The sequence below is a fragment of the Schistocerca serialis genome, chromosome 6 (assembly GCF_023864345.2).
Source record: "Schistocerca serialis cubense isolate TAMUIC-IGC-003099 chromosome 6, iqSchSeri2.2, whole genome shotgun sequence".
NCBI classification, from domain to species: domain Eukaryota; kingdom Metazoa; phylum Arthropoda; class Insecta; order Orthoptera; family Acrididae; genus Schistocerca; species Schistocerca serialis.
In genome coordinates this window covers 580,955,731-580,970,651 of record NC_064643.1, presented here as the reverse complement: position 1 = coordinate 580,970,651, position 14,921 = coordinate 580,955,731, and positions in this window count along the sequence as shown.

The window sequence follows — 14,921 nt, the reverse complement described above, 5'->3', positions numbered from 1 at the left end:
TTGCCTGGTCGGACGAGTCTCGTTTCAAATTCTACCGAGTGGATGGGCGTGTACGTGTATGGAGACAACCTCATGAATCCAGGGACCCTGCATGTTAGCAGGGGACTGTTCAAGCTGATGGAGGCTCTGTAATGGTGTGGGGCGTGTGGTGTTGGTGTGATATGGTACCCTTGATATGTCTAGATATGACTCTGACTAGTGACACGTATGTAAGCAACGTGTCTGATCACCTGCATCCATAGCCGGCCGAAGTCGCCGTGCGGTTAAAGGCGCTGCAGTCTGGAACCGCAAGACCGCTACGGTCGAGGTTCGAATCCTGCCTCGGGCATGGATGTTTGTGATGTCCTTAGGTTAGTTAGGGTTAACTAGTTCTAAGTTGTAGGGGACTAATGACCACAGTAGTTGAGTCCCATAGTGCTCAGAGCCATTTGAACCATTTTTGAACCTGCATCCATTCATGTCCATTGTGCATTCCGACAGACGTGGGCAAACTCCCAAGACATGAACATTATTGCATGCCTTGCAACGTGCTGTTTAGAAGAGATCTCCACCCCCTCGCACTCTTACGGATTTATAGAGAGTCCTGCAGGATTCATGGTGTCAATTCCCTCCAGCACTACTTCAGACATTAGTCGAGTCCGTGCCACGTCGTGTTGCGGCACTTCTGCGTGCCCGCGTGGGTTCTACACGATGTTAGGCAGGAGCGCCAGTTTCTTTGGCCCTTCAGTGTATGCTATTGTGTACCAGATCTGAAGTTACTCGCTTCTCTCGCTGAATGGTTAACGCCAAAAGCGAATAATTAAAAAAAAAATTATTCCTCCTTCAAATACATGAAACGAACGTGTACAGTTGAGAGTCCATTCAGAAATCACGTGAATAATGAAGTGAGTTACAGAAATGTTGTGTTTTTGTCGAACCCGCATGATGTAGCTTTCAACGATAGTCTTTATTGTGCAGTTCTCTTCATCTCTACATAAAGACTGCAGCAGTGGGTTGCGAGTACTGGAAGACAAAAAATAAAACATTCCACAGCTTACATTCTCTAACCCCACAGTGACCGCACTACTTACTCCTCTGCCTCTGAAGTAAGCGGCCAGCTTAGCTCACGGCTGAATTCTCGAACGTGAACTAAAATTAAGCACATCTGGAAATATTACCGTCTCCGTATTTTTGTTTCTTACTGAGCAGGAAAGCTACGAGTACATTCTTAAGAAGCTCTTAACCGTAGTTGACGTTTTTGAATTCGTCTGTTACCTGTTACTTGCCAGATGCATACCATTATAAGATACGGCATGGAACCGCGGGCCGCGCGAATACTTGATTCGCAGTTGGACGACCACTGGTCTACAGGAGGGATCAGTCGAACCAAAAATGTCAAGCAAACATGGACTCTGATGGCTCTGAGCACTATGCGGCTTAACTTCTGAGGTCATCAGTCGCCTAGAACTTAGAACTAATTAAACCTAACCAACCTAAGGACATCACACACATCCATGCCCGAGGCAGGATTCGAACCTGCGACCGTAGCGGTAGCCCGGCTCCAGACTGCAGCGCCTAGAACCGCACGGCCACTCCGGCCGGGTCATGGACTCTGAAAAGCAAATCTCCCCTACTGCGAGCTCTTTATTTTCCATGTTTTAAGAGGTGGTAGTATGCACCAAACAAGAGAGAAATGTCCAGTACACATGGTCTCTAACGTGCATAAATTAAGAGCTATGAGCACTTGTACATCTTACTACCGTGAAACACATCGCTTCTACTGAACAAGTGCTCGCAGCTTTCAAGGTATGCAATTTAGAGGCTATGTTCAGTAGCCATTATCTCTTACTTTGATTCATACTACCTCCTCCCAAGCCATTGAGAGCAAAGATTTGTTTTACGGTATCGAAGGTGAAAAAGTGCTCATATCTCCCATGGTACGGACTTTAGATCCCTTGTTTACCACAGATTCGTTTCTTCGAATGATCGTTCCTGTCATAAACCCGAACATTGACCATTCCTCCAGCGACATCCTGTATAGGCAATTCTTTCGGCGGTATATTCGTGTGTGGGGGCGGCCACTTTCGTCTCGCTTGGACACCAGCGAATCTGCAGCTGCGGGCAGCGCTGGCACACACTTTCTCCTTTCTTACAGCCGCGCCGCGCCAGTAAACCAGCGGAATGCGAGCGCAACGGCGTAACGGGATTGGCGGGTACTTGGCGCCAGTTAACGGCAGCGTACTGTTTTTCTGTACGCCATTTACGTCAAGTAAGAAAACGTGGAATAACCACCGTCCAGTGACGGACTAGGGAACTTCGTCCGGGAAGCGAAATCTAATGTGCATCTCCCCGTACTGCTAACAGCAAGTGCTCTAGTAAGTCTGTTGTTGGAGACAAATGCGGCTCTCAGCGGTTTGTTACTGGTTGCACGTATAAATGGAAGCAACGCGCGAGATAATCAAAAGCTGCCAAGCTAATCTCGGTATCAAACTAATTTCTCCGAAGTAACTCGGTTTCATTCCGTTGCCCGGTCGATGGTCTCGGTAACTAATTACTGCTAAAAGTATCAAGAGGATGCGGCACCCAGAAAAACTGTTTAAATATCTCGACGACGGAAAGTTTCGTGAAAACTTTATAAAACGGGTGTAATGACTGCTGGAAACGGAGCACCACATTGCACCTGATCATCAAAGGCATTGACGATGACGTTTCTGCAGAGAAGCATGATGTCCTACGAATAATCGTTGTTGTGACATACTATTTGCTTGAAGCAACGGTTTAGACTGCTCCGCGTCTCCGTAGGAGTTTCGATTCATTTACTGCCCGTTTCAGGGGTTTTCTGAAGCTGACCAAGAAAACCTATACCGAGCAAGTTCGTTGCTTCCTTACGATCTTCCAGAGAGGACACACCCAACGCTGTACTGGTGTTCAGTAGAGCGAACCCGCACCACTTCCTGTCTCTCGAGCCTTAACTTGCAACGCTCCTTGTATCGTGATGTAATTATTTAAAGCCATTTTGACACCACAGTTTCGATTTATGACATGGCGATAGTTTCGAAACTTTCACACAGGTTAAAACTGGTTGATGGCGTGGAAGTGGACTAGGATTTCTACATTTCAAGGACAGTGGTCTGCACATAATCCGTAACCGTGTTACCCACAAAGAAATTTCCATGTGAATTCTGTTGTCGTAGTAGATATTTGTCAATGAATGTTAAAATCAAATTGAGTATTCCGCGTTGTTCCCCCTAAGTAAGGTCCTCGTGCAGACAGTTTGCCTTCCTGTGTCTGTTTAATCTCAATGACTGTGAGTTACAACAACCACGTTTCACAATGCAAGGGCCACCCCTATTTAACAATATAAATTCGTTAAGTCATCGCCGACGGCCCGCGCGGCTCCTCCCGTCGGAGGTTCGAGTCCTGCCGCGGGTATGGGAGTGTGTTTGTTGTCCTTAGCGTAAGTTAGATTAAGTAGTGCGTCAGCTTAGGGACCGATGACCTCAGCAGTTTGGTCCCATAAGACCTTACCACAAATTTCCTATTTTCCATAAATCACCTGTTATTAATTTCACGTGATTCAATGGGATTTAAATTCGCGTGATTGGATGGGGAACAAGCTGATTATCCGTAACGACACCCGTTACAGCTCTTGCTGACATCCATAATCGTATGTCAATGGTTCAACAGTAACCTCAGTGTCTCAAAAAAATTAAAGTGCGCCGATCATTGCAATCATCTGGACGGCGTGCTTGTGTCTGTATCAGATGTTTATCTACGAGGTACGGTTGTCACTCATTGCAGACATTAATGTGGACTCATTGTTTGTGGCCTGGTACCATCAATGGCCGCCTGATCTGATCGGTCCAACATCGGACAGAATGTCACTTCCTCTTTGACACTCATTGAAAAGAGAAGCACATGATACTAGCATATTCCCTCATTCCAGGCAGTTCTAGACTCAATTCGAAGACACTGATTCCTTTTCCGGTGACGCAACCTCTGCTCCCGTTTCCGACCCTTTTGGTGGCAAATCCTTTTCTGCGATGCTGATCGAATAATTTCCGCCTCCACCACTGCTGGCAGCAGCAAACTCCCGGTAGAGTGCCATGGCCCTAGGGTCGGCAGATTCGGCGTCGTCTACGCGCGACAATGGCATGTAGTCTTCGTAAGAGTAGCAGTTTGAATCGTCCAGTGATGACGCTTCCGGAGGCACGGTGGCAGTGATGACAGCACGCGCGTGCTGCTTCTGTTCCCTACCACATATTATTCACATTCAGCGCTCATTCGGTACCTTATTTATTGCGCGCGCAGACATTACCATCAAAACTTAACCGGGCAATGAATATGTCAGTTCATTAGTGCGACAATGGGCCATTGTGTCCCTACCTGAACGCCCCCCCCCTCTCTCTCTCTCTCTCTCTCTCTCTCTCTCTCTCTCTCTCTCTCTCCCTCTCCCTCTCTCTCTCTCTGTGTGTGTGTGTGTGTGTGTGTGTGTGTGTGTGTCAGATGCGCTGCTTTATTACGGCGTTTTCGAGGCCGTAGCCCGCGTATACGCAGCTCGCTACACTGCGGACACTAGTATACAGGGAAACACAAGGGGACCCCTGACTCTCTTAGCATTCAAAGCAGAAGCCGGCGGTCGTAAGCAGACGTGAATACGCCGGACAGCGCAGCGATAAGTTGCGCCTCGGAGGCAGGTTTCCCTTTCCTCCTCTGTCCTGCAGGACAGGATAATGGCGCAGGAGACGCCCGTAGATCCTAATCCCGCGACTTGGCAGGACGGGACAAGGCGGCCACCTCCTACCGCGTGTCGCCGCCTGGAAGTGACTTTTATCGCTACTACTGGCCTGCCTTCCACTCCGAGACGAACTGTTGTTGTTGTTGTTTCAAGCCAGCAGATAAAACGCAGTTGGTACGTCCACTGCTCACGAGTGCCTGCAACGCTCGTCCTGTCGCTCTACCTTTAACAGCGATCTCCCCTAATGGATTTTCACAGAATCATGTGGCTGCCGTCAACAGCCTTGAACACTACTGCACCTTCTAAGTGTGATACCACAAAAAGCGGTACTCACTTGTTCGTCCGCTTTCGTCGTTGCTATGACACTAATACACAGACTCGCCTTGTGAAGCTGTGCAGTTTCTCAGTCGTTGTATATGATTATCCTGGTGCGTTCCAATATTAATAAATATGCACTGGCAGCATTGATTCAATATGCATGATATGTCCTCACGCTTAAAATGTCACCTCTGGAACAACGTTTCCAGGAAATGCTTGAATCGAAAGGAAAGACTTAATCCGACATGATTAACCGATTTACTATTTTTTTAAGTACGAAGACACTGATTTTGGTTAGACAAATTACTATTTTTTGTAGAGGCACTCGATAGTTCTTGACGAGAGGAGTGCAGTGGTACAATACATGCCAATGCTTTGCGTCAAAGTCTTAAATAATTAGAGACATTGGAAACCTATGTGCAATAAATGAAGACTATCGCTTAGTTTCACCTACATACCTATGTTCGTAATACATAATATACAAGCCGGCCGTTGTGGCCGACCGGTCTAGGCGCTTCAGTCCTGCTATGGTCGCAGGTTCGAATCCTGCCTCGGGCATGGATGTGTGTGATGTCCTTAGGTTAGTTAGGTTTAATTAGTTCTACGTCTATGGGACTGATGACGTCAGATGTTAAGTCCCATAGAGCTCAGAGCCATTTGAACCATAATACACACACAACTACTCTTGAACTTACATTCTGCGCTTTCATGGCTTTTGCGAAACTTTCCACTGCATGTGTTAACAACCGTTAATCACTGTATTTCGAGCTGAAAACAACTGAAAAATTACAGCTGTTCTCAACCCAAAGGTTGGTTTGACCTTAGGCAATTGAAGGGGACACTCCAGTTTAACATGTAGTCCGAACCACGGAGCAAACTGACATTTTCCACATTGATAAGTCTTTTTCATAGGTGAGAGAAGCAATAAGTGACACGTAAATGCCAGGACCAGCTGAAGATTAAACTCCCGACCTTTAGGCTGATTGACATTTTACCCACTGAGTCACCAACTCATTCTCCGCTAAGAAATTTAAATGATTCTATAATAACAATGCAAACATTACTCATGTAACCTAATTAATTTAAAAAAATGCTCACCCTAGAAATTGCAGGCTGCCGATTTGACAGCTACACTAACTTGTGTTAGCATAGTAAACTTAATTCCCTCGTTCACGGAAGCTACACGTGCTCCACACAGCAAACCTTCCCAACAAAACAATGGACTGGGGTCAGGCACGTACGTGCAACTAAACATTTGTCGCCAACGGTGTGAACCAAAAATTCCTAGGGAGAGCGGGGACGATATTAGGGCCTATTGCCTGATGTCACACATTGCGATGCTCGCAAACTCACTCGTAAAAACCTATGGATACATTACGCACAGACTTTTCAGTCTTCGTTTAAAACTAGCCTTTACCTCGCAACGATGCGAGGGCTCTCGAAAAACGACACTGGTTCGGATTCCACTTTAAATTGAAAGTCTGCTTTCCCCGGTTGGATGACTGGGGTAGGTTTGGAAGAAGCAAGTCGACAAAGTAGTGTCCAATAGAAAGACTTGCACCAGGCCACTGACCTATACGCAATTATTATTGTGTAATACTGCAAGAACGGGACCAATGACGACTGAAGAGAATCGTTCAGTGTGTCAGAATTGCAACCCTTCCGTGAATTGCTGCAGATTTCAGTGCTGAGACGTCAACAAGTGTCAGCGTGCGAACCATGCAACGAAACATCGTCGATATGGTTGTTCATACAAAAAAAAAAAAAAAATTGTTCAAATGTGTGTGAAATCTTATGAGACTTAACTGCTAAGGTCATCAGTCCCTAAGTACAAACACACACACACACACACACACACACACACACACACACACACACACACACACACACACACACACACACACACACCCATGCCCGAGGGAGGACTCGAACCTCCGCCGGGACCAGCCGCACAGTCCATGACTGCAGCGCCTTAGAGGTTGTTCAGAGCCGAAGGCAAATTCATATACCCTTGATGACTGCACGACACAAAGCTTTACGCCTCGCATGGGCTTGTCAACACCGACACGGGGCTGTTGATGACTGGAAACATGTTTCCTGGTCGGACGAGTCTCGTTTCAAATTCTACCGAGTGGATGGGCGTGTACGGGTATGGAGACAACCTCATGAATCCAGGGACCCTGCATGTTAGCAGGGGACTGTTCAAGCTGATGGAGGCTCTGTAATGGTGTGGGGCGTGTGCTGTTGGTGTGATATGGTACCCTTGATATGTCTAGATATGACTCTGACTAGTGACACGTATGTAAGCATCGTGTCTGATCACCTGCATCCATAGCCGGCCGAAGTGGCCGTGCGGTTAAAGGCGCTGCAGTCTGGAACCGCAAGACCGCTACGGTCGAGGTTCGAATCCTGCCTCGGGCATGGATGTTTGTGATGTCCTTAGGTTAGTTAGGTTTAACTAGTTCTAAGTTCTAGGGGACTAATGACCACAGCAGTTGAGTCCCATAGTGCTCAGAGCCATTTGAACCATTTTTGAACCTGCATCCATTCATGTCCATTGTGCATTCCGACAGACGTGGGCAAACTCCCAAGACATGAACATTATTGCATGCCTTGGAACGTGCTGTTCAGAAGAGATATCCATCCCCTCGCACTCTTACGGATTTATAGAGAGTCCTGCAGGATTCATGGTGTCAATTCCCTCCAGCACTACTTCAGACATTAGTCGAGTCCGTGCCACGTCGTGTTGCGGCACTTCTGCGTGCCCGCGTGGGTTCTACACGATGTTAGGCAGGAGCGCCAGTTTCTTCGTGTTGCGGCACTTCTGCGTGCCCGCGTGGGTTCTACACGATGTTAGGCAGGAGCGCCAGTTTCTTTGGCCCTTCAGTGTATGCTATTGTGTACCAGATCTGAAGTTACTCGCCTCTCTCGCTGAATGGTTAACGCCAAAGGCGAATAATTAAAAAAAAAATTATTCCTCCTTCAAATACATGAAACGAACGTGTACAGTTGAGAGTCCATTCAGAAATCACGTGAATAATGAAGTGAGTTACAGAAATGTTGTGTTTTTGTCGAACCCGCGTGATGTAGCTTTCAACGATAGTCTTTATTGTGCAGTTCTCTTCATCTCTACATAAAGACTGCAGCAGCCATCACTTTGAACGTCTATATTGTAATGAAGCTTTGGTTTCCCTACAAAATCTCGGTTAGCTATCCGATCTACTCGTCTATCCATCAGAATTATTTTTTTAACACCACCTTTCAAACGTATCACTTGGTCAGATAGGCACGTTTCTTGCTACATCAGGTCGATGGACGTGTTCAGATACGCTGTTGAAACGTGTTCTTCGCCACGGACACTGTTATATGTGCAGTCCTTCAGATGTCTGTAGCGGCATGAGACACCAGGTGTCTGCGTTCAGTTAACGTAAGTGGCATAAACTGAGAACCTGGCGACAGATAGCGTCCCGGATGTGTTGCAGTGGTGACACGATGCTGGCCATGTGATACGGACAGTTATCCCGCTGGAAGGCACCGTCGGGGAAGACATCAAGCTGAAGGGATCCGGGTGGTCTTCAGTAATGGTCACGTAGTTCATAGCTGTCAGCATGACTCAGATTATCACTAAAGGTCCCATGGAAGCCCAGGCAAATGTTCCACAGGCCAGTGTCCGTGGAGCAGAGCATGTTTCAACAGCGTATCTGAACACGTCCATCGACGTGGTGTGGCAAGAAACGTGCCCACATCACCAGGTGATACGTTTCCATTCATCCTCGGTATTCTGTCGCCATACCTGCCACACACGTCGCCATCTGTCCTATCTCACTGTGCGGGCAAACCTCCGACCTCCATTTCAGGTGACGAGGCGTGGACCTCCATCACATTTTCGCTTACTCGTTGCTTCACCGTCCTTCAACCAGTTCTCGTTCATGCTGACGACAATACCACACGAACAGCCGGTCAACTTCGCCATTTCCGAGATGCTCGCTCCCAGGCAACAGGCCATAACAATCTGCCTCTTTTCAAAGTCGCTTATCCCAGTGGAGTTTTCCTATTTACGGCCCGCTATAACGACTCCTCAATCGCCTCAGCTCCGCATATATAGTTTTCTCACCACGTCACATGCCCGCATCGCCTCCATGTTGAGTTAAATATGTCGCTCTACCTTTAACAGCGATCTCCCCTAATGGATTTTCACAGAATCATGTGGCTGCCGTCAACAGCCTTGAACACTACTGCACCTTCTAAGTGTGATACCACAAAAAGCGGTACTCACTTGTTCGTCCGCTTTCGTCGTTGCTATGACACTAATACACAGACTCGCCTTGTGAAGCTGTGCAGTTTCTCAGTCGTTGTATATGATTATCCTGGTGCGTTCCAATATTAATAAATATGCACTGGCAGCATTGATTCAATATGCATGATATGTCCTCACGCTTAAAATGTCACCTCTGGAACAACGTTTCCAGGAAATGCTTGAATCGAAAGGAAAGACTTAATCCGACATGATTAACCGATTTACTATTTTTTTAAGTACGAAGACACTGATTTTGGTTAGACAAATTACTATTTTTTGTAGAGGCACTCGATAGTTCTTGACGAGAGGAGTGCAGTGGTACAATACATGCCAATGCTTTGCGTCAAAGTCTTAAATAATTAGAGACATTGGAAACCTATGTGCAATAAATGAAGACTATCGCTTAGTTTCACCTACATACCTATGTTCGTAATACATAATATACAAGCCGGCCGTTGTGGCCGACCGGTCTAGGCGCTTCAGTCCTGCTATGGTCGCAGGTTCGAATCCTGCCTCGGGCATGGATGTGTGTGATGTCCTTAGGTTAGTTAGGTTTAATTAGTTCTACGTCTATGGGACTGATGACGTCAGATGTTAAGTCCCATAGAGCTCAGAGCCATTTGAACCATAATACACACACAACTACTCTTGAACTTACATTCTGCGCTTTCATGGCTTTTGCGAAACTTTCCACTGCATGTGTTAACAACCGTTAATCACTGTATTTCGAGCTGAAAACAACTGAAAAATTACAGCTGTTCTCAACCCAAAGGTTGGTTTGACCTTAGGCAATTGAAGGGGACACTCCAGTTTAACATGTAGTCCGAACCACGGAGCAAACTGACATTTTCCACATTGATAAGTCTTTTTCATAGGTGAGAGAAGCAATAAGTGACACGTAAATGCCAGGACCAGCTGAAGATTAAACTCCCGACCTTTAGGCTGATTGACATTTTACCCACTGAGTCACCAACTCATTCTCCGCTAAGAAATTTAAATGATTCTATAATAACAATGCAAACATTACTCATGTAACCTAATTAATTTAAAAAATGCTCACCCTAGAAATTGCAGGCTGCCGATTTGACAGCTACACTAACTTGTGTTAGCATAGTAAACTTAATTCCCTCGTTCACGGAAGCTACACGTGCTCCACACAGCAAACCTTCCCAACAAAACAATGGACTGGGGTCAGGCACGTACGTGCAACTAAACATTTGTCGCCAACGGTGTGAACCAAAAATTCCTAGGGAGAGCGGGGACGATATTAGGGCCTATTGCCTGATGTCACACATTGCGATGCTCGCAAACTCACTCGTAAAAACCTATGGATACATTACGCACAGACTTTTCAGTCTTCGTTTAAAACTAGCCTTTACCTCGCAACGATGCGAGGGCTCTCGAAAAACGACACTGGTTCGGATTCCACTTTAAATTGAAAGTCTGCTTTCCCCGGTTGGATGACTGGGGTAGGTTTGGAAGAAGCAAGTCGACAAAGTAGTGTCCAATAGAAAGACTTGCACCAGGCCACTGACCTATACGCAATTATTATTGTGTAATATACTTACTTAAGTTTGTACAGAACTCCCAGAGCGCGAGCCTTTTTCATACTTGTTTGGTTTTCTTTTTTTTTCTTTTTTTTTCCTTTTATGGTTCAACTTTGGAAGGCAGTGGCTGGATATTCAGTGATTCTCTTAAAGTCTATTGCACTATATCTAATGAGCTAGAAGCCGTTTCTCGTGGGTCTTCCCTTGTTTTTCAAAAACCAGAATGGTATCGAATGTTCGCGTTTGTCAATGTCGATGATATTCACAAGTGGCAAATTTCATCGATAGTTTCCCTTCATGAAGCTACTTGATCATCTTGCAGGTATTCGACTGGAATTTCTGTTGTCATCTAAGATGAGACGGAGATCCACTTCGACTACACTTGTTCGATTCTCGATCTTGTCCTTACTGTCAATGTCTATCGTAATACCTTCAGTAATTATATAGGAGGAGGACGGTTCAAACCCGCGTCCGGCCATTCTAATTTAGGTCTTCCGTGATTTTACTAAATCACTTCAGGCAAATGGCGGGATGGTTCCTTTGAAAGGGCACGGCCGATTTCCTTCCCCATCCTTCCCTAATCCGAGCTTGTGCTCCGTTTCTAATGACTTCGTTGTCGACGAGACGTTAAACACTAATCTACTCTACCTCCTCCACCTTCAATCAATATTTAGCCAGTTTTTGAACTGACACTACTTCAGTGCAAAGTAACAACAACGCTTTCCTGCACCTGTGTTGAAACATCCATTTAGTTTGTCACATACCATGATTCAGTAAAATAGAATGTTCTGACAGTAATAATCTTTTTCTGCAGTAATAAAATTCTGCACAATACCTTTTATTGTCTTCTGCAACAGCTTCTATTGTTGTTGTTGTGGTCTTCAGTCCTGAGACTTGTTTGATGCAGCTCTCCATGCTACTCTATCCCGTGCAAGCTTCTTTATCTCCCAGTACCTACTGCAGCCTACATCCTTCTGAATCTGGTTAGCACATCTTCTATTATGCTAGTTAATATAATAAAATAGCTAATACTTTGAACACTATCTGATACTTTCTTACTAGGCAATAACAATTTTAAACTCTTTATGTAGGACACGTATATCCAGATTATGATCTGAAAATGTTGCTAATTAAATATCACAGTATGTAAAAAGGACACACTAAATATCTACTGAAATAACAACACTGTGATAAAGCTTGTCGCTCTTAAACACTTGTATCAATTAACTTGTACAAGAGGGCGACGAATCATGACTTTTACAGTATGTCCGTAACTATGAAAAATAGTATATACTAAACTTCACCATAAAAATAAATACTTTAGTCCTTTTGTGGTGTTGAGCAACGTATTGCGGCCTTTGGCGAAATTTTGCTACCGATGAATGGTTCAGCAGCTTTTACACAGTGGCTTCCACCTCGTCATTCCCATCGTAATATTTGGCCAGTGCCGTGGGTAATGCTGCAACATAATGTCTGCCTCCTTCACAGCAAATTGGCTCTCGTAATAACATTTCCACTTCTGCTTTGTTGACAGATAGGTGCTTAATACTGTAGAATTATGTATAGCAATAATTTCACGTCCGGCCGAGGCCATCTAACAATGATTGCGCTCCATTTAACCACCAAACAATACAGTATGTGGGCATCATAGCACACGATACTTCACAACCTTTTCGACTCGAAGTTTCCGTCGCAACGTTTCTACCGCCTTATTTCTCGTCGGGGAAGTCCCTTTAGATTTTAACTTAAGTCTAAAACCATGACTCGTTACTGCCTTAGTTGCAAAGGTTCATACATAATACCAGGTGATAAAAAAGTCAGTATAAATTTGAAAACTTAATAAACCACGGAATAAAGTAGATAGAGACTGGGAATGACGTGGAGATTTATTAGAACAAAAAAAAAAAAAAAAAAAAACGCCCCATATTGCTAGACACGTGAAAGATCTCTTGCTCGCGTCGTTTGGTGATGATCGTGTGCTCAGCCGCCACTTTCGTCATGCTTTTGCCTCCCAGGTCCCCCAACTTCAGTCCGTGCGATTATTGGCTTTGGGGTTACCCGAAGTCGCAAGTGTATCGTGATCGACCGACATCTCTAGGGATGCTGAAAGACATCATCCGGCGCTAATGCCTCATCATCAATCCGGACGTGCTTTACAGTGCTGTTGATAACATTATTCCTCGACTACAGCTATTGTTGAGGAATGATGCTGGATATATTGAGCATTTCCTGTAAAGAACATCATCTTTGCTTTGTCTTACTTTGTTATGCTAATTATTGCTATTCTGATCAGATGAAGCGCCATCTGTCCGACATATTTTGAAATTTGTATATTTTTGGTTCTAATAAAACTCCATGTCATTCCAAGCATGTGTGTCAATTTGTACCTCTCTATCTACATTATTCCGTGATTTATTAAGTTTTCAAATTTATACTGACTTTTTGATCACCCGGTACGTTTAAAACTTAGATCTAGTTAACAACATTTGGGAATTAATACAAAAAACATTATTTATAGCTATACATTTAAAACACAGTTCCAGATCGTTGGTTGCATACCTCGCACGCTGATGGCAGCACCATAGCAGCAATCTGCCTTACTTTACCGTGCTGCCGTTAGGTGGCATACAAGCCCTCAGTGCTATAACATCTCACTGCTTGCTTTATACAGATTTTTACAACTTCTCTGCTACTGATCGTATTTTTCTTTCAAGTTTTGACAGCGAATAACGAAATAACTTATACGAAATGAAATGGAACAGTTCCTACATAGAGTGACGTACTTGTGTCGTTACAAACTACGTGAGCCGGCCGGAGTGGCCGAGTGGTTCTGGGCGCTTCAGTCTGGAACCGCGCGACAGCTACGGCCGCAGGTTCGAATCCTGCCTCGGGCATGGATGTGTATGATGTCCTTAGGTTAGTTATGTTTAAGTAGTTCTAAGTTCTAGGGGACTGATGACATCAGAAGTTTAGTCCCATAGTGCTCAGAGCCATTTGAACCAAACTACGTGGCCTCCTTGCAGAAGCTCGGCTGGAGTTCCGCAGTGGAGGCATTGTTCGGCTGGCCCCTCTGCCTGGCAGCGCAGTGGCGTATGCCGTGTCGACTCGCTGCGGGCCTCACGGCTCGTTAAGCGATCTCTGCCAGCCCGCCAGCCAGGTGTTTGCTCTACCGCGAGCTGTTGCGCTCCGCTCCGCCCAGCTCTCTTTGGCTGGCAGCTTAGCGGGCGTCGGCGCCGCGGCTCCCCGGAGCCCTCCGCGCCGGCAGCGAACTTGAGAGGCGGCCCGTTAGCCGCCCTTTGGCGTCTGGTCGGCAAGCAAATGAGCAAGGTGAGCGGGCGAGCGGCCGCCGGCCGATTATATCGAACGACCATCTGGTCGTGCTGCGGCGCACTAGATACCTGGAACCTGGCTGCCCGCGCTATCTGACTACCTGTCCCGTAACCTCCAATTACCTCACCTCGCGAGCTGCGCTGCCGTCCCGTCCCGGATCTCGAGGAAATACGCCGATAGGATATCGGTAATGGAAATACGACTTTCGTCGTAATGCACGTGTCGCCGCGGGATCGAAAGTAATGCCGAAATGCTCGCGAAATCCGCCGCTGTAGTGGATGTGAGCAGCACGCGCGCGGTATCTAAGAGTGCTTAGTGTCGCATTAAATTCCAGTTTAGTACCTCGTTCGTAATAACAACGTTAGGGAGTGCTGCGGTGCCCCTGGTTATAAGGATATTGCATGCAGCTCCCTACAATCATGTAAAGACGGCAGTTGTTCTCAGTCAAGGACGTACTGTGACTTGCAATACGAAAGAAGTGTGACTAGCGTTCAACGTTCCATCTACATTAAAGCCGTTTGCGAGGACGCCATAGTTCTGTTATATCAGGACCAGAAACCCAATTCTTTAAAGAATCGAACTGCCACATATAACATGCCGTATCTCCTGAACTATTATAAATTATAAATTGTTGTGTTGGAAGTCAGATCTGGAAGGTGGAGAGATCCGTAGAGATTGAGTAAGAGTCTGTTTTTTCCACCAACCTGTCGTC